The following is a 23,732-nucleotide window of genomic DNA, read 5'->3' as shown; positions in this document are numbered from 1 at the left end:
TTAAATCAAATTCAAATACAATCACTGTAGATTAAATCCAACCTTGAAAATGCAAAATTTATGGAATTTGCATTTTTTTCAGGATGGACTGTGTAAAACTGCACAGTTTGTTATTATAGCATTACGTACTTATTCCACAATACCAGCATTGGACATTGCTTATTGTTCTCACTTTAGCATTGAAGCTCATTCAAGTGCCTTTCTTCTGATAAAGAGAATGAAATGCCATCTGTGTAGCACAACTTGATCATACCTTTTGATGGGGTGATTCTGCTCAGCAATGCATTGCCCAGATCGAGCTTCTGAATAGTGGCCAGACTGCTCCCAGGGCTAATGTTGCTCTTAATCTTTTTCAGGGGCACATGGGAAGAAGATCCAAAACAGTGGCCATCCATCTGTTTTTGCATTTCCTGACTGCCTGAATTAGCAATATCCTAGGTAGTCAGTTCTGTCACTCCAAAGGTGCGTTCACTTGTACTTGAGTACCATGCCATCTCAGCAGGCTTCTGAGCTCAGTTTTTTGGCGGAGCAAAGTTCAAGGGGAAGTCTAAGTGAGAGGCCAACACACAGCATCCATTTCTTCATGTCTGTATATCTTTTTCAATTCAGATTCAGACAAAATCTGCCATATGATTAAGTTTCCTTCCAATTTTTTTACATGCTGTTTCTCATGCAGTTTGAATGTATGTCCTTATTAATTAGCAAGAGCTTATGAAAGGCAGAAATAAAATCCAAGAACAATGGAGATGAGTGTGAAACTAAGGTACAGAGGCTTTAGAACTGCTACAAACAAAGAAAACGGCCAGGAAAGAAGAAAAGCAAGCTCTCAGTAGTTTTAAAGTAGGGGAGAAAAAAAATAAGGTTTGGGGAGGACACCAGTTCCAGCAAGCCAAGTTTTCTTGGCTGAAGAGGAGCTGTTCTTCATCTTCAGCTAAGCCCAGCTTGTATTTAACAACCTAATTATTCTTGCTTAACAACCACAGCTCTCCATCTCAGCCCTCGGCCCTGTGCTGAATGCAGTTTGTTGCTCGCTGTCCAACACGTTTGCTGCAACCTGAGGCTCTGCATTTTGACAAGACTCCTATGAGCCCTTCTGACCTTCCCAGCGTCATTGCAGGTGCTCAGACAATGGCTGTTCTGCACAAAAGAGAGCTGAGAGATGTAGGTAAGTGAGAAGTATACATGCTGGGGATTCTCTGCAAAGCTCTCTTTAAATTGAGCCCCATGGGGTGCAAGTACTTACCACCATGAGGCCAAGTCACCAGTAGAGTTTCTGAAATCTATAGTTTTAACATGAAGAGAGGAGCATATAAAAAATAAATTATAAGTCTTAATGAATGGCTGCTTTGAGTATGGATTATACATTGCTAGCAATATGCCAGTGTTTACAGCACATCATTAGCCTGTAAGAGCTGCAGCAATTGAACTTTTGTGCCTGTTTCAAAAGTGCCACGGTACAACATTTTAGTCGTTCTGTTGCAGTAACCACTGGTTGTTACAAATCCCTTCATGAATGCATTATGGAAAACTGGGGCAGAGTTCTTCACTAGCTAGCCAAGTGCATGCCTGCTGGGGCTTTGTACTAGAAAACAGTGAATAATGTTTTTAAAGCCAAAGTACAGTAGATGCCCATTTTACACATATAAGCATGTTACACGAAACTAATTTTCATTGAAGTACCCTGCTGCTATGTGAAATTTATATTGTTCTACAATGCAGAATTTATTTTTCAGGTTTTCCTTTAAGTGGTCTCGTTCTTGTATTGCATTTCACCTGTTAGTGTCCTCAGAATAACTTACTTCAGTAAGTCTATTATCTTACTGAGTATTCATGTAAAAAGGTCTCATTGTACGTTTTGCTATGGTCTGGTGCACAGAAAATTTATTCTCAAAGGATGTACACTACATATATAATTCTACTCTGCTTTACTTATTGATGTTATTACAGGGAGAAAAATCATCCTGTTTGACATCCTAAAATATGGCTATTAGATGCAACACTACACAATATGCTATTGATGTTGCAACTTATCTAAGGGGATTATGATCTCTGCTTTCAGATGGAGCTGGAATTTTAGATTATAGTTATCCAAGACCTGCTGATCCACGTGATTCCTGTGAGATGTAATCCACATGGTTATTCTAAGTATTTATCTGTGTTTTGAATCAAGAGGAAACAATCTTATGGTGCACCTAATTGAGGTCACCATGACATTAATTACAGTGCACATAATAATTCCATTCTTTATGTATTTATTGAGAGAAAGACAACTAGATATAAAAGCTTTTATTTCTAGATCTGGAGAAGAAAGTTACATCTCAACATTGACCACAAATAATGTGTGTATGTGCACACATACACAACAAATAAGTAAACAGAAGTTAGTAAGCAATATAACTAAAGTTGCAGACAACCTAACACCACCTCTTCCCACAAATCCCATGGAAAATGATCATTGTCTATCTAGGCAACACCTTACTGTGAATTTTGTGTTTCATAGATAAACTGATACCATTTTTAACATTGTTTGCTTCTGTTATTACAATATTTTCTTTACAATTATGGCACAAGGAATGAAGAGAAATTGGAAAAGCACAATTTTAGCCTGGGAGGAGAGGAATAAAGAAATTGAGACTTATCTTCATGTTGACAGGTAAGGACCACTTGGAAAATCTACACATAGGTGCAAAAATCTGGAATCCTAAATATGGTGTAATACAGCACTTGACCTGAGACATTTCAAATGCTTGAATGAGCTGAAAAACAAAATGCATTCATTCAGTGTTATACAGTGTAATTCTCTGCTAAGTTATTTTGAAATCTGTGCAATGCAGGTGCTGTAAGACGTATTAGTACCACAGAAGTGATACATGGCAATAGCTTTTGCATTTTCCTCAAAACCCCCACATCTTTGCCACAGACCATAAATGAGCATTTGGTACCTTTTCTAGCACTCCTGGTAAAGGCAGATTAGAGTCAGGAGCAGAGAAGGAAGATGGTTGAAATGATTAACCTGTTTGGCCTGCCACCTAAGAGACTTCTGATATAAAATATTGCTTGAGCTTTTAAAACAAATAACTGTAATTTTCATTTAATTGATTTTTGACCTTGCACTGCAATTATTCAATGGTAATTTACCTGAGCATAGACGAACAGCAGCTGCATGTAAACTGTGAAGAAAAATGCTGTAAAAAAGATCTGTGTAGCAGAGAAAGAATGCATTCATTACAGGTTAGCTTACATTTGTGCAGTAGCCAGCTGAAGACCGTTTCCTTTTCCTGCAATGCAATTATCAAAGGCAACATAATTCACAAGGAAAACTTTGAGAAACATATGGAAGTCTTTGCTATGCAAACAATAAAAATCCTTGCTTGAAAATAGTTCTATTGCTTTGTTTTTAGGACTGTTTTTATTATTTATTACAAGACCCAGGAGTGTGCTTGGGATTTCAGAGAACAAAGAGGAATAGGAGGTTTCCACCCTGAGCAGCTCATAGCCCAGGAGAATTAAGAAAACATTAATGCATAGGAGGGCAAATTTTGTTCTTTGTCCAAAACAGGCATAGTTTAATAATGAGGTGACTCAAATTCTGTGCTCAAACTTCAACCTATGATTTTGGAACTAAGAAATTTTTTCTATTAACTATTCAACACTATTCGCATTTCTTAATGATCTGAATATATTGTTTTAGATTGAACATGGAGTATTGTAGTAAGAACTACTGTTGCTCTTGATAATATCATAGAATAATAAAGTTCTTTGAGTTTGAAGAGACTCATATAGGCCACCTGGTCCAACTCCCCCCAGTGAATAGGAGCACCTACAGCTAGATCAAGTTGCTCAGAGCCCCATCCAGCCTGTCCTTGAATGTTTTCAATGATGGGGAACTCATCACCTCTCTGGGCAGCCATTCCAGTGTCTCACTACCATTACTGTAAAAATACTTACTCCTTATAACCAACCTAAATCTCCCTCCCTTCTTTTATTTTGAGATCATGTCCACTTGTCCTATCACAAGAAACCCCTCTAAAGAGTCTGTCCCCTTCTATCTACAGTCACAATAATCTAGATTGCAGTGTTTCCCAGGATTTTGCACAAGAGAGGGTTGTTTTTAACCATTGTAATAATACGGTTATAAAATGTGGAGAATTGTCATTCTCTTCACTAAGATGTAAAGAATGTCTTTTGCAGAATAAATGGGAGTAGAAAGGAGGAAAATGTGAGCAGTTCTAGCCTTGAGTTTCTGCTCCTCCAGGCATAGAACAGCAGTCAGTGCTAGTTAAGGAAAACATTATTTTCCTATCAGATAAATTGTAAATCAGCCCTCCAGGTCTTGAGCCATTCTGACTTTATTCTTACACTTTAGCCCACTTCAGGAATATCCTAGCATATCTTCATTGGAAACTGGAAAAAGAATAAAACACTTCATTGCAAAAAGTAAAAAAATTCTTAAATTCAGCTACATAAATCATAACCCTGACTTGAATGAACCTCTTGAAATTATCTGATAAAGAATTCAGTGATACCCTTGAAACCAGCTGTCTGTCACAAGCCCACAATCTCTGTGGAGTGGAATAGAATTTGGAGAATGGGAATTGCAGGATTAATTGATAATTGACCTTGATGCTTAGGTACTACCAATGTCCCATTTTCAGATTTGCTACCAAGATGACAAGTATTGTCATGTGTGTACTGGTGAGAAGAGCTGTATGCAAGGTCTTTCATTCAACCTTCCCCTTTCCCCTCCCCTCAGGAGATGAGCTGCACAAAAATTACCTATGGTTTATATTCCCACTACGAGTGGTGGCAGCATGTATGAGGAGTCCTTATGATTTGTGTCCCATATTTAATCAAGGGGCCAAATGTGCCAATAACACACTGTTTAACTGCAGCTTCTCTGTTTGGATACTGGATGACACTCCTTGCTGTTCTCATAGCATTCACATTTGAAGCATCTTGGTTAGAAGTTAGAAAGATAGTTCCTGGCCATATATCAGTTGCGAATTGTCCTAGCAATGACAGCAAAAGAAGGCAAGAGCAGTCAAGCTGGCACAAGAAAAATGAGCTTGTGAGAAATATTAATTCCTTCTCCTTGGTTACATCCTGCCTCAAATAAGCTTTCCATAAGCATGACAGTGGTTGAGTATTCGACATTTACAGCTCCCACTATGTTTATACCAGATGAGATAAAGCTAAGGGGTTCTGAGTTTGTGGTAAGGAAACAGATGAAACAAAATTGAAGGGTGAGGTCTGAGCACAAAGCAAAGAAAGACAATGTAGATGCATCTTTTTTAGAAATGACAATTTCTGAAGAAAGAGAAAGGGCTCTTTAAAAAGCACAGGTCCCATGAGAAGGGGAATCAGAGAACAGGACCAGATTGTAGTGTCTCTGCAACTTTTTCTTCAAGTATTCAAAAAATGCATCCTGCTAACAATGATGCATAGAGCTGAGATAAAAGGCCTCCATGGAATCTTTATACATACATATATACAATATGTATATTAGCACAGAGTAATACATAAGGTGTTAAGATTTTCAGGGCAAGTCATGAAGATCAATGAATGGTCTTATAGCAACCATCCATCTAGGAAATTATTCATTGGTGATACACATAGAAGTAATTGCAACTAAGACAGCTAGCTCAAAAAACAGAACACAGAGTGGACAAAATTAAGTCACAGAATACCAGTTGCAGATATACATGAGAAATGAATGTTGCCAAGAGATGGAAAATGGATGTCACAGAATCTTCCCAGACAAGACAGACGAGCAAAGTACAAGGCAGAGAAAAATGGCACGTGCTCTCTTACTTCATTAGTCATTTGGTATCAGCAGCTGCTACTACTAATATGATGTTATTGGTGTTATGTACAATCAAAGTTTCATATTTTCAGTTGGTTTTCAGCATAAGACAGAGCTTCTGTTTAAAAGAGAAATGTGCACTCATTAGGGTTGCTGGGACTGCGCTGCGGCAGAGCGCTGTGCAGAGGTTGCTTCTGGGCTTCTGGAGGAGCTGCCGCATGTTGGAGCAGAGCATGGAACTGGTGAATTAATTTGTGTTTTGAAAATATTCTCCGCAGGATCGCTCATCAAACATGGACCTTGTTTGCACAGAAATAGGCAGCAGTCATCAGCCCTGGATCTCCATACACTTCACAAAACTAGGCAGATGCTGTTCTCTCTGTGCTGCTGTTTGCTGTACGAGTAGTCAGAGTTTGTTCGTATAAACCCACATATGATTAATGAGAAATTTATGAGGAAAAGCATGGGAAGAAGTGTCAACATGAGGGAATTCAGCGGCTCAGAAAGTATTGGGTTTTTTTCCCAATTATATCAGTTGATCAAATGAAGTATATTACCTCTAAATAAAATGTAGCTATCTTGCCTATCTTGGAGAAATAAAACAACAGTACCTCATATTTGGGTGCTACTAATTATATACATGTGCATAAGCATATTTACATGCATATGGAATCATAGTTTCTCACCTGCAATCAGTTGGGTCCCAGCTGTATGCTCTAGAAAGCAAACACAGAACTAGACATAGTTTCTAAAAGAAAAATCCTGCAGTCTCAATGGGAACATTAATGTGCCCAATTTACAAGCTCAGAAGGCATCTGGAACACGTTCCCTTTGTTTCCTGCAAAGAGATAAAAATAAAACAACCTGTAGTTTATGAATGTCTGAGATATATAACTGTAAAAGAGTTTCATGAAGTAATTCTGTGAATCCACATTCTCTTGAGCTGCTGCTGCTTCTGCTTAAAGGTTTCCAGTAATGAATAAGTGCAAGTGAGCAGGTCAGGAAATATGGCTGTAAGGAAGTCTGGAGGTAAATCTGCCTCGCTGCCCACCTGGATGTGATGTGAGGTGACTGAGTGACTGATTCAGTATGCCCAAGCATGAGTAAAAGAACATCCTGATTCAATATGATTGCAAAGATAAAAGATCATGTGTGTAAATGATTATCTCACTGGCTGTACAAGTAGAAGATGAAGTGAAAAGACAGGAGTAAATAAAGAAAAATGGGAAAATCTGAAATGCAAAATAAGTGGTGGAGAAGAATGGTCCCAGATGGCCCATTTCTGATAATCAATGGGAAATCTATATCAGTAATTTACTTCTAAGAAGGAAAGACACCATTGCATTAATTTAATGTTGCCTGCACCAAACTCATCCCCAAGATTAAACAAGTTAAATGGCAGCGTGAAGAGTAATTGTGAGCAGCTCTTACTATTAAACTACTTTTGATAGGACTTTCTGAAATCATTGAAGCATAGAATCATTAAGGTTGGAGAAGACCACCAAGATCACCTGGTCCAGTCTTCAACCCATTCCCACCATGCCCACTAACCGTGCCCCTCAGTGCCACATCTCCATGGTTCTTGAACATCTGCAGGGACAGTGACTCCACCACCTCCCTGGGCATGCTGTGCCAGTGATTCCACACTCTTTTTGAGAAGATTTTTTTTTCTAATGTGGAGACTTTCCTGACTCTTCTAAAGTGACTTTGCAAATAGGCATGCAGGACACATGCAAAGGGGCTGGCTCTTCCACCAATCTTTGCAATATGTCTTCTACGTTCTGACAGGAACGCTTTGAAGGAGAATGAGGGAAATATTGGAGGTAAAACACCTCCTTCTGCCAGGGAATTGCTAGATGTACAAGCTCATTTCTTTAATAATATATATTCAATTTCAAATTACTTAGTTACTGTAAATTACTGTATTTTTTGCTGCATCTAGAACATCCGCTTGTGGGTGGAGGGCATTAGAGTTATAAAACTCCACTGAATTCATCAGCCATTTTGCTCTCTGTTGTCATGAGAGAAACTGCAACAAAAGGCAAAGCAGCAGCAAATAAAACACTCTGACACAGTCATCTACCTGAGGGAAGTGTAAAGATAGTCCACAAGACAACTCATCTACCTGACAGATTGAACAGGAACAGAATGGCTGAAGTATCGCAACTTGCAGAGGGCAGTTACTTTGGATAAAACTAGAGCCCTGCTTTGTATGTGAATGTAATGGCAGAGATACCTTCCAACTGTTCCACCCTCCCTGCATGGGATTTATAAGACTACAACAACAACAACAGAAAGCATAAATGTACGTGTGTGTGCCTGTTCATCCCTCTATCTCAATGTAACAGAAAACAGTTAATAAGTAAATAACTAAGATATTCCTGCTTGATTATTTTTTGTAATGCTCTGAAAGAGACACTATCTTCAGCAGCTTCCTTCACATTCAGTTTGATGGGAATTAGATACTTTTCTTTGAAGTTATAACAAGATTATACTTATATTAATCTCATTGTTTTGTGGGGTTCTGGGGTTTTTTTGTACCTCACCAATTTTTAATACTTTGTAAAGTACTAATTTTTTCAGGGCATTAAAATCTGTAATAATAATCCTTTCCTGGTTCAGAAAGACTAAAAACATTCTCTTACATATCTGTATATAGATGCCATTGTGATATTCCAAAATTATGGAAATACATTCATGGGTACACATATAGTAAAACATCTAGTTTTCCCCCATTGCTAGCTGAAGGTGCATGTGGATTGAGCTATATACAGGATTTGATTGGTACTTTAGATTATTGTTTTGATAGAGAGCTGAACTAGAAGAAAATCCTGCCTGACTCAGGGCAATGGCATGCTCTCTCAATGAAAGACAGTAAGAGCAGCTGACATTACATACAATAAACCTCCTGTTACTGTCACAATTGACAGTCATGTTTTTTTGGAGTGGGAACATTATCCTTATCTCTTGGGTAGAAATACTGTGTTTTTACTGATTATGTGCTTATGAAATTTGAAAAGATTAGCGATCATAAATTTAATATTAAAATACTGTGTGTGAAATTAGACAAGAGGCAGCTACTCCCTAAGTAGCTTCCAAAGTTAGAAGTAGCAATGACAATAATGACTCAGGAATAAATTCTGAAGTCACTGTGTCATCTTTTTCTTTCCTCTAACATTTACACCACATATCTGCTTAAGACAATAATACAAAAAACCTACTCTTCTCACTTTGGAACAGTAGTAAAATTGGAAACAAATATTTCATAGAGTCATAGAATGGCTTGGGTTGGAAGGAACCTCAAGGATCATCAAATTCCAACCCCCCTGCCACAGGCAAGGCCACCAACCTCCAGATCTGGTACTAGACCAGGCTGCCCAGGGTCCCATCCAACCTGGCCTTGAACACCTCCAGGGACAGAGCATCCACAGCCTCTCTGGGCAGCCTGTTCCAGCACCTCACCACTCTTTCTGTAAAGAACTTCCCCTTGACATGCAATCTATTCCTTCCCTCCTCAAAGTATTTCCAGTATTTTTTCAGTGCCACCGGTGTTAGTCTGGCAGGAAACTTTCTGATGTGGTCCCTTCCAAGTAGGAGAAATAAGGTCTGCACACTGGCTAAGGTAAACTTTGAAGAAACAGAGAGCAGCAAGGGTAGATCCTCTGGTTGCTGTATGCCCCTTTGCACAGCCTCAGCAAAGGCCATGAGGATGGTTTACTTCATGGAACCATGTTTTTCACCTTCTGAGTCCAGGCAACAGGGCCACTATTCAAAGAATGCTATATAAAGCTGTGTGTTAGTGACACAATGACTCCTCTACCTTCTTTCTCTTCTCTGTCACATCCCAGAAATGAAGTCAACAGGCAGCTAACAGTCCTCTGCTTAAAAATGTCTGCAGATATCTCTGAAAACTACCCAGAAAAGTGGTTTAGAAGGAGTGGTTCAGAAGGAGTAAAACATTCTAGCTGACTTATTTTTGACACTAATGCTGAAAGTCTCCTACTAATTCATTCTGAAGGAGATTGCAGATGGGATCATTCTGTTGTCACATTTGTTGGTCAGTGAAAGAGGAAGCAATGTAGGAACAATAAATTGTAAAGGGCCATGTGATTGCATAACTGGTTTTTGTATTATAATTCTGGTTGTCTGCTGTTTAATGGCCAGGTTCCCCTTCCACTCAAGTTCACAGGGCTTTTCTGCTGATTTTGGTTTTACAGATTCTTAACTTGTTCTTTACTTATATGATGATTTTGGATTTTATATAATGTCTGTCAATTGGTGTTTCAGCAAATTCTTGGTGATCCATCAAAAAGGCCAATAGGCTTTTACCATCTTGTCAGCTATTTTAATAGCTTCCTTTATTTTAGAGTATTGAAGTTCACAGATAGATAGTAATTTTTCCCTCTCCCTTTGTTGACAGTGGGGACTCTTGTACTAAGTTTTAAATCATGCCTTAGACTATGCAGCTTTATTAAAGCTCAGTCTGCAGAGAAAGCAATTATGTCACCTTATGTGGGACTTTTCCCTCTGTCTCTTGCACTCTCTTATGTTCTTACAGAGAAAATAATTTATGAGACATTAAGAGTCAAAACAAGCCCTCAGAGATGCAAAGGAGGACTGGGACTTGCAATTAGACATTACATTATGTGAGTGTAACTAATCACAGAGGTAGCTTTCCTCACCAGCAGTAAGACATGACCAGAATTGTTGAGGCTGTGGGTGTGCAGAGCAGGAAAGTCAGACACCTCATGTGTCATTTGAAGTACCCATCTCTATATTCCAGATTAAGAAGACAGAGAGGAAAAGAGATCTTATTCCAGTTCTTAAATAACAAGTCATAGACAGACAGACAGGAAGCTGCAGGAGGTGTAGAGATGGAATTCCTGAGTCTGTGTTTAACAGATTCTCATCTGTCACCTTACGTCCTGACCAGATCAGTTCTGACTAACAGTACAAACCTTATGTATAGTTGGTGGCCTGCCTGAAAACTGCTGATTTAGGAGGCAACAGTCCTTTGTCTCACCATATCTCTTTTATGGATGTTAGCATCACAGCAAACAGGATATGAAATCTGCTTTTGGACTTCCTCTTTACTACATGTAAGAGGACAGCAGGAGCAAATTCATACCGTCAAGCACTCTCTGTTTATGCCATAAGAAAACACTTTGACATTTTAGATTACATTTCATAAAAGTCGCTCCGTGCAAATGATATTGAAATACCATTTGGTTTCCTCTCTGCTGTGATTCAACGTTGCTTTGTCTGAAATAAACCCATTCTGGGAGCTTCTTATTCTTTGTGAATGTCCTGTGGCAGAGATGACACTTAGTGGTGTTTTTCTGAAAAGCATACTTAGGGTTCTTTCTTTGTTTGTTAATAGCTATTTCTTGACTGTGAAGTCAGGAGACATTCAGCAAAGACCAAATCCAAGCCTAAGTCCGTTCATGAACAGGATTAGCAGAATAAATACAGAACTGGAACTTCTGTCCGAATTATTTTCCTACTAATTTATGGGATGATGTTAAATAGCTCACTGAAATGTTTTCCTTTATTCCATACTGGGCTGGGAAGATGAATTTTTAATTGCATTTGTTAATGTGATTGAAAATTGCAGAAGAGAAAAAAACGTTATCAGCAGCCAATGCTTAAACAAAATGTAGTAGAGGTTGCAGAACTATTGTCTATGAAACTGCATGCTATGCAGACTGGATTTTTGCAGCAAAGGCACACATTCCCCCCAAAAGCCAACACTTGGGGGGCTCTAGTGGAGTCTGCTAATGAGCAGACCCCTCTTAGAATTCCAGAGGCAAAGCCAGCCTGGGCTCCTCTGCTTCTTTCACTCTTTATTGAATAGTGGGAGTCACATCTACAAGGCACGGCACGTAGATTAGTGTGGGCTTTCTCAAATACTTTGAAGCTGTAAAGCATAATTTGAGATTTAAAGTGCAATTTGAGTGCTAATAAATATTTTTCTGTGCCGTTCTTGAAGTGGGTTATTGAAACTTTTCTCTGGGCCTTTGGGATCTTGAAGAGCAGTCACTTAGAGATGGAGAAGATTGATGATACCTGTAGCAGTATTTCACTGAGGGAATAATTAGTAACATACAGCTTGAAAAAAATGGCACTCACCACTTCCTGCTCTGCCAGGAGCCAAAGGGAATCCAGAGAAATCACCTCAGTGAGAGCACTGCTCTGGAGCAGAAAGCTTCATCCAAGGGGGAGAGTATCTCTTGTGTGCATCTGAGTCTTGCAGCACTCCAGTTTTCTCAGGGTGACCTTCCATGATGTGAAGGCAATGGGGAAATCCCACCAATGGTGGAAGATTTATTCCAGAATTTTTAAGGGGGCTTAAAGGAGCATCTCCAACAAAGAGGGAGAGACCTGTACTCGCTGTCCTTGCCTGGAGTGCACTGCCAGAGTGCATCAACAAAGCAGGTGAATCACAGGCAATTGCATGGCTATTAGGGCAGCCTCTGGGCTTTGCTGCTGCAGTAATATCACAGGGTTTTTTGAATGTACAGCTGGAGCATGAGCTTTCCTGCTTTGCATCCCAGAGCATCACCTGGCATAGAACTTGGTACTTGCCAAAGGGAAAAGTTCCAAATGGCTCAGAGGGGTCAGCAAGGGACAGCAGAGCCTGACAGAACAGGTGATGACACCTTGCCCGAACAAAACCATGACACAGGGATGGGCAAGGTGTCTCCTCTTATGCTGTGCTATCACAGTGATAGGACATAATGCCAATTCACACCATTCTGCCAAGGTTAAAACAGGTCATGGCTCTGAATTAGGATGCTGCTCAAACATCTTTCCAATCTGCAACTTTTCTAAAAAAAAAACTAACACCATTTCATGTACTACCAATGTGCATAGTATTTAATAAGGTACTTAACTAGGTGTATGTAAATGCATCCCCTATGAGCTTATCTTGGCCAACAAATTATACCCTAAGTAGAGGAGTCACACACATTGCACTAGCCTATAACACATCCCTGACAGAGGCTGCACTTCTGGCAGGAGCACACTATTTGCCTGCACTCTGTGAAGTGTATGGACACCATGCAGCAGGGCCTGCACTGCACCTCTGCTCCAGTCAGCAGCACAGTCCCACTGTTTGGTGGCACTAGGGCTGAGAGCAGCTTCCAAACCTACAATAAGCAAATCTGACTGCAGATCTCAAACTAAGTCAGATGTAGCTTCTCTCCCTGGGGATGTTTTCTACGCACATACAACAATACTTCCAGCTGAGAAAGCCATTCCCAGCGTGCCTCTTTAATAGAAGGAAGTTAGCACTAAATACTTCAGAGTGCGAACCCCCATTCTGCTTAGCAAAGCTCCGTTTTCCTGTTTTAAATTCAGAGCTTCAGCTCTCTTGATCCAGGAGGTTAAATACTTCAAATCACATCAGTGCCCTAAGATGGTGAAGGGCCAGCTCAACAATGATGACTGCAAGTTGAAACATTAAGAATGCAAATTATCAGCCAAGTGACAACTGTTAAGCTGTATTACAGAGCGTGCTGTTTCTGCTTAGCAGGAGCGCACATAGATGCTCCCGTGAATTATTTTTTAAGAGTGGTGGGAGGGGGATGGCATGGATCAAAGTAAAGGGAAAGTATTTGTTCTCTTGTCCATTCACTTGCAGTTTTGAAAACAAGCTGCAGTATCACCTCAGGAATCTGCAGCTGAAATTCGTCATTAGGCAGTGTCCTCACTAATAACTACAGGATGCTGAGGAGTAAGGAAAAATTATTAAAAGAAGCTTTGGTTCAATAATCAATATGTTGTGTAATATCAGTTCTCTGTGTTAGACAGTCTAATACATTCTGTGAGTTGTAGGTGGCATATTATAGGATTTAAAGGTAATGGCCTATGGCTACTGGCTGTCTGCTGATGCATCATAAATACATTGCACTGATAGAGCTTGCTCAAGTACTTTTGTATGTGACATTGATTTCATCTCTTCTGTCAAGAAAAAAACTTTCTAGAAATTCTGTTAGAGATTTTTTACAAAGTCAACAGCCAGTGTGGAAGTACCTCACAGTCAGAAACCCAACTGAATGTATATACAGTAATATTTTATAGCAAAATCATTGCTTTGAAATTCACAGATCCAAATACCCACCTGGCACAACTCAGTCAGAGCCAGGCTTTGTTAATGTCCAGAACTAGTAATCATTGTCTCCAAGTGCAACAAGAGATTATTTTGTGCTCTTGTATGGAAATTAGTGATACAGAACTACTGCTGACATCACACTACCATATATATATATTGCAACTTACCTTGCTGTTCTTTTCCTGATGTAAACTATGCATTCCAAATAGAATGATTCTCTGGTGAATTATTTATTATAGTGCAAACTATCTTGTAACGTATGATGCTTTTTCTCTTGTTATAAGCAGTGCTGGTTTTTATTTGTATTATTATTATTATTATTGTTTGTTTGTTTGTTTGTTTATTTTTATAAAAACACTGGAGTCCTGGAGTAGCCCATTATTTTTTGAGACACTTACTTTGGAAATGGCCCCTATAGACTGCCCTATCTAAAAAATATCTTTATTTGCCTTAGTACTTGAAACACATATTTTCCTTGGCATTTTGAGTAACAAGTTCTGTGAGATAAAGCACAGTGAAGATCATTTGCAGAAGCATCTGGAATTCATCTGTGTAAGCAGTAAGTATAGACATGTAGAAGATAATGCTTCTAAAATGATTATTCATTTTCTTGATTTAATAAAGGTTTATAGAACTCCAGATTCAAGTTAATGTGGCTCTGAAACAACCAGTTGTACTTATAACATAAAGTAGCAACTAATCACAGTCTCTCATTTACTGTACCTCAAAGTACTTTACAAAGGAGGTAAATATCATTATCCCTAATTTATGAATGGCACAACTGGCAGACAGAGAAGTATGACCAAGCACCTTCCAACTTTTTCATTAAGCTATTATAGACTTTCCAAAACTGAGATCGCACATACCAGCCAAGAAATTTACATCAAACACAGCTCAGTTGGAGGATGACAGATAAGTATAATATGCAAACATCTCATATTTCTAAAGTGGTTAATAAGGTACCATATGTGACATAGGTTTGCTGTTCTGCATTACCTGTGGGGTTAGTCACCAGAAAGAGAGAGACCTCTACTATTGTGGAATATATTTCCTAATTCATGTCCAGAGGTGGGCCACATGAAATAGATTTGAAGTAAGTTACAGCTGCTGAATGTTGTGGGAGTGTAGAAATGCCCGAGCCTGAGGAGCCTGAAGTGACCCTTCTGAGGTTTTAAGTAATTTGTTCAGACAATAACAAATGTGTCATTGGAAGTTCCTTTAAGGAGTGATCATCTTCCTTCTTTGTGATTGAATCTCCCCCTAGAAGCTCGAGTGCTTTTTGGAACGCCACCTTACACAGTTCCTGATATTCAGGTAATGCAACTTTGACTGTATAGACTGTAAAGTGATAATTTGGAGGAAGTCTGATAGGATTAAGGAAGTGTCTTTGCTGCCCCTAGCACATGAGTTAGCACTGAAACAATGTGATAACTGTATTTCCTGAGACAAAATAATAGAGATATTGGAATGATATCACCACCGTTTCCTACTGCACAAACATTATGATTGTTTCACGTGTTCTATTGAAATCTTAATGTCAAGTACTGTTTATTAAACAGTATTTTTAATTAGTAAACTAAAAATGAAGTTTCAGTTAATACAGAATTCTTCAACATTGCTATACAACGCTTCCAATTTCTGAGCACGATCGCCTATTTTTATCAAATCCTCCAGATACATAGGGTGTGACAGGCTTTTTGAATTTCCCAAAACAATTTTGCCAGTGCACCTTCACCCTGATTTGGAACTTCCTTATTATTCCAGTCTCAGGCTTTTCTTGATGAGAAATGGCATGTTGTGCCAAATTGCACAGCAGTCTCTGCATCAGTAAGAGCACTGTAAAAATTAAACGCCTGTCATTTTCCATTTGAAACAAATAATATAATTTCCCACAAAATCAAGGCTGAGATTAATTTCCTTGAAGGTGGTTCAGAGTGGTCACTACACAGCAAGAGCACCGCTGGGCTGAGCCAGTGTTTGAATCGAAATGCCTCCAATACGGTTATGAGTGGAAGTGCAGCCCTGGATTGGAAAAGAAGGCCTAAAAAACATACATATGAAGGATTAATTGTTGTGTTTGCTGTGGAGAGCATAGGCCTGGAAATGGCATCCTGCGTCACTGTGTCCAGTCCCCTGCTGTCTTAGGCAACCACAACATACAATCCTTTTCATAAATTTATCAAGTTCCATCTTGAACCCAGTTAGGTTTCTTGCCCCCGATGGGAAGGCTGTTCCCAAGCCTCACTGTGCTGAGGGTTAGAAGTATTCTTCTAATTTCCAGCTCACATTTATTCATGGCCAGTTTATACCCATTTGTTCTTGTGCCAACATTGTTCTTTAGCTTAAATAGCTTTTCTCCCTCTCTTGTGTTTACCACCCCCGATGAACTTATAGAGAGCAGGCTGTCCCTTTGGCCTCTAGCTGTCATGCCATCCTGTTTGTACACGAGCTGCAATCCCCCTGAACAATGGATGAGCCATTGTTTTAGGGAGTCTAGCTGCAAATAAAAACAGCTCTCTGTCTTGCTGTCCGGGGATGGGCAACATCTATCACTTGATGTCAGGCGACACATCAAGCCTTCTGGAGCTCAAACACTACTCAAAACAGAAGTGTAACGTCATGAACCAGTGACAACGGAACATAATGGGGCTGCTTTAACACATTTCCCCAGTTAGCCCTTGCTACTTTTGAGCATGGAAGAGCAAAAACTGTCAATTACGAGACTACTGGTCCACAATGGCTAGAAAGAGAAAACTACTGTCAGTAACTGGACTAAAGGAGTATTTTCAACAATGTCAGGAAAGGAGGAAAGCATATGCATGCCTTCAGACATAATGGGAATAACTAGCTAGAAAGCTAGTGTAAGGTGTATGTGAGCCAAGCACTTCTCTTAAGAAGGCTCCTCTGTGTGTGCCTAGCTTTGCTTGGTTACAGCTGTTAACATCCAGGAGGCAGCTTATGGAATTTTCTCAAGACCCCTCTGCAATTTTGATATGAAAGGCTAATCCTATTCCCTGACATATGCTAGAGCAATTTAAAAAGGTTCTTCCCCCTTGTATTTCTTGTTTATGTGTTTTCCCCGTGCTTCCATGATTAGGAAATCTCAGAGTGTCATAACATAAATATCACTTTCTCAATGAGCAAGATTCAAGTGGCAGCATGTTTTATGAAGGATTCAGGCTTATCTAGAGCTCTCTCCCTGTGCTTTTAATTATTACACCGTGTATATACATTGTAATATAAATATTATATTACATATTGTATAACATTGCATTATATCATATTATATGATGTGGTGTTTGTGGTAGGAGAATTAGGAATAATGGAATCTTCTGGCAAGGTCTCATAGCCAGGGATTGATGACCTTGTAATTCAGCTCTTGCTAGTATGGCTACAGTTGCTATTATATTCGTAAGCAACATGCTCTCTTTCAGCTTCACTAAAATATCAGTCTTTCAGTCTTCTGTACCACAATGTTCAGAGGGCTCTTTACTATACTCATACTGGTCAGAAAATTCATCCATATTTTATTTTCAAGCCAAGAAATAGAATCTTGTGTGCTGCTCAGGGAAAAAAAAAAAAAAAATTGGACTTCAAAAAATTCTGTGTACTCTGAGCCAAACCCATGAAAAAATGGAAGGGCTAAACAAAGTTTCTAAATAAATGAATAAATAAATAAATAAAATTGACATAAGTTAATTGAAATGAAGTGACTTACAGCTGCAGATCTCTTCCTGCTCTTGTATTTAAAAAATGCTTTGTCCTGTCATTAATAGCTTTTTCTTGGTTTCACTTGCAAAGGTGAAGGGCTTCTGGTGTGTCATTTCCTGGAAACTCTAGTCTGTAAATGACACGTGTGATAGTGACGCTAGGGACAAAACAGAGAAATGATCTCTCTATGAGATCTATCGTAATGCTGTCTTTCTGTGCATAATGCTGGTGTATACTTTTGAGGAGCTGATGTAGTATACTGTTCTCCAGGGTTGCTTCAGCATCAGTCTGGAGAGCATGCATCCACAAGCATGAACATATGCTTGCAGAGACTTCCACAGCATTTGATGCCATCAGAGCCTTTGTTGACAGAGCTGGAAAAGCAGAGTTGTTCTCAACCTGTAGCCATCACCTATTCATGTTTTGGAGGCAAATTGATGTGTACAGCTCCTTTTTCTCAATTTCTCTGCCATTTTGGTGAAGACATTAAGTCTGCCACAAGAATCTAATACTGAAATAAAGGACTTTTTTTGCTGTGAGTGCAGTGAGAAAGGGAAGGTAGGCCTAACTCTTCTCCCAGCCATTATTTCCTGATATTTTGTGTTTTTGGTTGAAACCGGTTTTCTATTGTCCTTGACACATGATGAGACTCAGCTTCAGCTCGTGTATATCTCAGCAAGACAGATTTGGCAGTGGGAGTTGGTGTTGGTCTTTGCAATAAAATTAAGCATTCTGGGTGCAATTGATGAGACTATTCCCTTGAATCATCTCACTGTGAATCTGTCCTCCTTTCACTGTGAGTTGGATGGAGGCCAGTGGTTCATCAGGGTGCCTTGGGCCAGGAAGAACATTAGAAGAGAGAGAGATAGGAGATTTATCCACTCTGTTGGAAACTAGTCCCTTGGTGATCAATGCTGATTTGCTTCTTCTCTGGACATTCTTTTCTGGCTTCATGGATTAGATGCTAGTAATGTGAAGAATAGCAATAAAATTGTTCACTAGCTGCATCTGGTACAGGGAAAGCTATCCAGAGATGATTCGTTTAAGGATCCTAGAGAAACATAATAAAAGGGGGATCATCATTATAATGTGTGTGTTTTAGGGGATGCATTACTTCAGTGTGTTGGCATTATTACATAATTTAAAATAATAACAACAATTATCCTTTAGAATAAAGAGGACTTCGAAGATCCTGAGTTCTATGTCACTGCTTATGTATTTGTTAGGCAAGGTGCATCTTGGCAAAGCCATTAGTAATTAAATAAAATGTAAGCTCAAGTGGTAAATTTTGAACAGGAAAAGGAAAGCTACAAGAGCTGGGCTCAGTGTTATCCATAACAAAATCAGCATCCACATCTCCGAGCTTGTCATCAGCATAGTTCAGACTCAGCATGTTCTTCTCTGGTTTTGCTTTTCTTTGTGACGCACAAAAATGAAGAGGTGATTTTCATCCGCAACTGATGTCATTTTTTCCCCTTGACATCCCATTAAGGCTATATCTATGGATGCATCAGGATACAGGGATCAAATGGAAATCCCCAATATTGTAATTATGTCCCAAAATCTCAGGCTGGAAAAGGTCTTCCACAAGCTACTCAAATGCTTTGGGGCTTGATGTTTGTTGTACCCGTAGCAGTTTAGACATGGGAGCAGGAAAGCTCAAATGAAAGTAAGTGGGATATGTAAGCTATCTTGCTCTTGAAATATCATTATTTTGACACATGGCAATTGCCTGATGGATATGCGAGTGACTTGGATCTGGGCATGAGGGCTTTTTCCCTCACAGCTTTTCCTTCTGCATCATTGACCTGCTGAATGACTTGCATCATATTGGAGGTATTCAAAACTGCAAGGATTCAGAGCTTTTGAATGTGAGACTATTCTGCTTTGAGACTTTAGCACAGGTTCCGTTGTCCAACTTTAATCCTCCAATTTTGAAAATGACAGCTTTCATTTACTTGACTCAAAAAAGATTTGGGAAACGCAGTCAATTCAAATCAGTAATATGCCTACCAGACACTGCATAAAATGTGCTACTTAGATGTAAATTATTAGTGATTATGTATTATTTTGTCAGTATTAAAATACATCAACACTGAACATATTGTCATAGATACTGGAGGGCGTGGTGGGGCTACACAGGCAATTCTTCTTTATAAAATACCATGTGTTTGGCATGAAAGTTAATTGAGGCAAATGTTCTGTTTGAATAGATGTCATACAGCCACCAGAGCATGGGGAGGATGACCCTCTCCCATATTAGCACAGCCTTGAAGGACTGGCGTTATGGAAAGTATCCTAGTTTCAAAATGCTGAACTGCTTTCATCTCGCTTACTCACTGCAAATTCCTCTTGAAGTCAGTGGGTGGCTGGTCCTAAAAGAAATGCTGGACTGAGAGCTGTGTTTTTCTTAGATAAAAGTTATGTAGAGTTATTGCTCTCCCTGTCCCTTTCTCTGCTTTCCCCAAGAATCCGCATCAGCAACTATTTGTATTGGCCACACCGTTATGTTAAACAGAAGGGGCTGACTTAGATACAGCCCACACACAATCACAATCACCACGTAGCACAAAGCTGATGTCACCTTTTGCTGCTACTCACATAATGGATTTTGTTTTCAGTCTGTACACCAGTACAAAATTTACTAGGCTAAATCATTCCAAAGGAAAGAAATTACTAAGTCAAAACAGTCTGAAGGATTACCAAAATTCAGAGTGAAAAGCAAAATCCAACTGTGTGACATGAATATTCTACAGAAATTCTTTACCAATTTGATTTCCACAATCCACTATTCTTTTCAGTCTGTGGAACAACACCCTCCTAGGCTTAAATGTTCATGAATTCCAACCTTCTTTTCATTTTCCCCAAAACAATCACTTTGTTACCAAGACACATATGAAAAATTTATTCCTGTCTCTGCTTGGCATCACTGCCACCTCATGGATTAATGAATTCTGTGTCCTCTAATTCCCCCACATTATGCACCTCTGTTTTATGTGAGTAGCCAAATGTATCAAGATTAATTTTAATGAATGTGAGTCATTCCCCATACTCAGAAGTCAAGACTGTTATGTTGGAAGTTAGCACATCATTAGCTGTGCTAAAAATAAACAAGTACTACCTGCAGGAAAACCTATATAGTCAAAGTACACACTGAGAAGTACCTAAAAAATAACAAAACAAACAAACAAACAAATGCCAAAAAGATAAAAACAACAACAATAAAAAAAAACACACACACACAAAGAAAACACATAGGCCAGGAATAGTGTTTATGCTATGTGCAAAGGGAACAGAATAGATTGTGAAAGCTATCTACCCTGCTTTTAGATACACTGGAGTAAACACAGAGTAGGACCTGAAGATTGCTTTACCAGGAAATTCAAATTCAAAACATTCAGTGTCATTGTAGGCTTTATCAATTCTCTGCTGGGTTTAATTTAATTAAATTGCTAGTGTTGAAAGAAAAATAAATGAATGATTCTTTGTAACACCAATCTTCCTCTATGTTTTGGTTGGTGTAGAGCAGCTATTTCTTCTGTGGCTAGCTGGAGATTTCAAAGTTTGAAGATCTGAACATTTCAAGGTCAGCCTGAACTTGCTTGAGCAGAAAGCATGCATGGCTTGGTTGTGTGGTATTTCTGTTCCACTATTTTCATGACTCTTAGTGTGGTGCAGTGGGAAAAGCTTTGGTTGAGTCTCAGAAACCAAGTCTATAAATCAGTAAGTCAATCAACAAGTCTGGGGAACAATATGTTCTTCTATTTTAATTTCTTTGTGGGAAATGTGTAAATAGATACTGGCAATGAATTTGGAATATAATGGGTACTTATAAATTAAGGCATCCAGTGATTTATCCTCTCTACGTGCAATGTGAAAAGAGGTTACAATTTCTGATCTGTTAAAACCCTATTTTAAAAATGATAAAATTTCTTTATTTTTTAAGGATGAAAATGACTGTCTTCTGACCAGTTTCCAAAAATGTAGGAAGTTAGCACACTGAGAGGAAATTTTATGGACTCTTAGCAGAATATTTCTACATGACAGTGCTTGCATATTATCAGAGACCTACTTGTGGCACTTCACACACCAGACAACATCTTGGTAGCCCATCCTGGGCAGAGGTGGCACTTGTCACTACAGACTCAATCTGTCCCTGTACTTCCCTCAGTACAAGACCTCTGTGTGTCTTTACGGAGGTGTTTCCCACTGTAAAACCAGGTGGCACTAGGCTTACCTGTTTCACAACAGTCTCTGGAGATTGATTAGTTAATATTTGCACAGAGCCGATAAAGGTAGCCATAAACCATACAGTGTGAAGCATTTGCCAATAGAAGGGGAAAAGGTTTGAGTTGGTTTATCCCTATCCCTTTGCTGATGAGATTTCACAAGCATCTGAACAACTGAGGAGCTGTCTGTACAACTGATCTCAAACGGCTAATTTAAGCCCCACTTACTGAAATCCTTTCAAACAAAGCAAACAAAATGTATTATATGATGAGATTTCATTATGGAAAGCAACAGAAGTCATTAATAAAGTTACATCATCCATTCCAGGAAAATAATTCAGACATTGTAATTTAGAAAGACCAACCCTGTATCAAAAAGTCTACTAAGTATTTACTACAAACAGCTGACAAATGGCAATTCATAGCTCAAAAACATCTAGAAAATTGCTTGCCAACCTATTTTAAATAATTCTGTTACTTTTTTGCTACTGTAAAATATGGCTATATTTCTGGATGACTTATAAGTGGGAGGGAAAAAAAAAAAAAACATTTGGGAAACCAATTGTTTGCAAACAATAGTCTATCCTGCCCTAAGGTCTTGACTTTTAAGGTGTGTTTGGGCAGGCAGACCATAAATGGAATTTTCAAATGCTTTTAAATATCTAAATGAGGTTCCTATTAATTTTTAAAATCACTTTTCTGCCTATCCAAATCTTGGCATGCTTAAATGCCTCTAAAAGCTGACCCCATGTTTTTGCAACATGAAAGGCATTATCTGAAGTCCCATTTCCACCGCAAGAGGCAATTGCTATCACTGTACCACAGCAGTGTCCCTTGGATGAGGTGAACCAGAATAAGCCAACACAACAAAGAAGCGGAGCAACAGAGAGGGAGTTGTGCTAATTCAGGCTATCTCCTACCTTATCACTAGAAGATCATTAGGTTGAGTGTTTTCCCATCTTCAACCTGTTCTTTTAAACTGTAAGCCAGCTTAAACTTAAAGATGGCTTCAGGTGTGCAGGAGAAAGAATCTGGAGAAGGATGACAAGGAGTGAGGAAGTTTCAGTTGACACATATTAACAGCTAAAAGTCAAGGCATGATTTAGTACTTTAGTTTCAACTTAAGACATGGAGTCCATCTATCTACTTCTGTAAAGATATATGGTATTTCTAAAAATATAATTCCTGATGAAGCTAGCTGGATAGTATGTCCTGAGTTCAGCCACAGATGTAAAGACTTAATATTGGTTTTTGAACATGAGAGACACTTTTTCCTTTTCAAAAATATGGTGACCAGATGTGGCAATGATCACTGTAAACCCAGTTATAGAAATGCATAATGCAATCCTAATTTGAATTCCAGAAGCTTTATTTAAAAACCAAGTTATGAACCAATAAATATACCAGCAGATTACAAGCTGTTTATTTGTACCTGTAAAACAAGTTACAAACATAATATTTGGAGATGGATCCAAAAACTAGGCTAGAACCACTGGTGAAAGAAATGTTTTCTAGAAAACAAGACATTGTTCAGCTTCCCTTGGGAACATAGTGATTAATTGAAATTCATAATAAAGGGATTTGAAAAAAGTTAACAACATATAAACAAAAACTACCACAAACACCATGCTGAAGAGAAATCTGGCTAGTTGCAAACCCTACTGCTGATATTTTTAAAAATGTTGCCATTAATTTAAAACAAGAATATTTGATGAGTTTTCTGATTTTTTTCTTGTCAGTTTTCCAAATATTTGATTTGAAAATACCTACTATTTAAAAGACTATTAGGTTTGGAACAATCTCTATATGTACATTTATGGTTTTATATGAAGAGCTTAAAATTAAAAAGCATACAGCATCAGATTGGGAGGGTTCA

At 38.8% G+C, this 23,732-nt stretch overlaps 1 long non-coding RNA gene across 1 annotated transcript in view; it reads left to right on the top strand.

The window, feature by feature from the left end:
• Positions 1-335: 335 nt before the first annotated feature.
• Positions 336-23,732, top strand: part of LOC107313129 — a 49,865-nt gene continuing 26,468 nt past the window's right edge. The window contains exons 1-2 of the long non-coding RNA XR_004307092.1: positions 336-1,165; positions 2,572-2,653. This is a non-coding gene — a long non-coding RNA (uncharacterized LOC107313129). The remainder of the gene's footprint in view (positions 1,166-2,571; positions 2,654-23,732) is intronic.

Source organism: Coturnix japonica, chromosome 4 (genome assembly GCF_001577835.2).
Source record: "Coturnix japonica isolate 7356 chromosome 4, Coturnix japonica 2.1, whole genome shotgun sequence".
NCBI lineage: Eukaryota > Metazoa > Chordata > Aves > Galliformes > Phasianidae > Coturnix > Coturnix japonica.
Note: the sequence above shows the minus strand (reverse complement) of the source record. Positions and strands in the feature narration are given on the sequence as shown.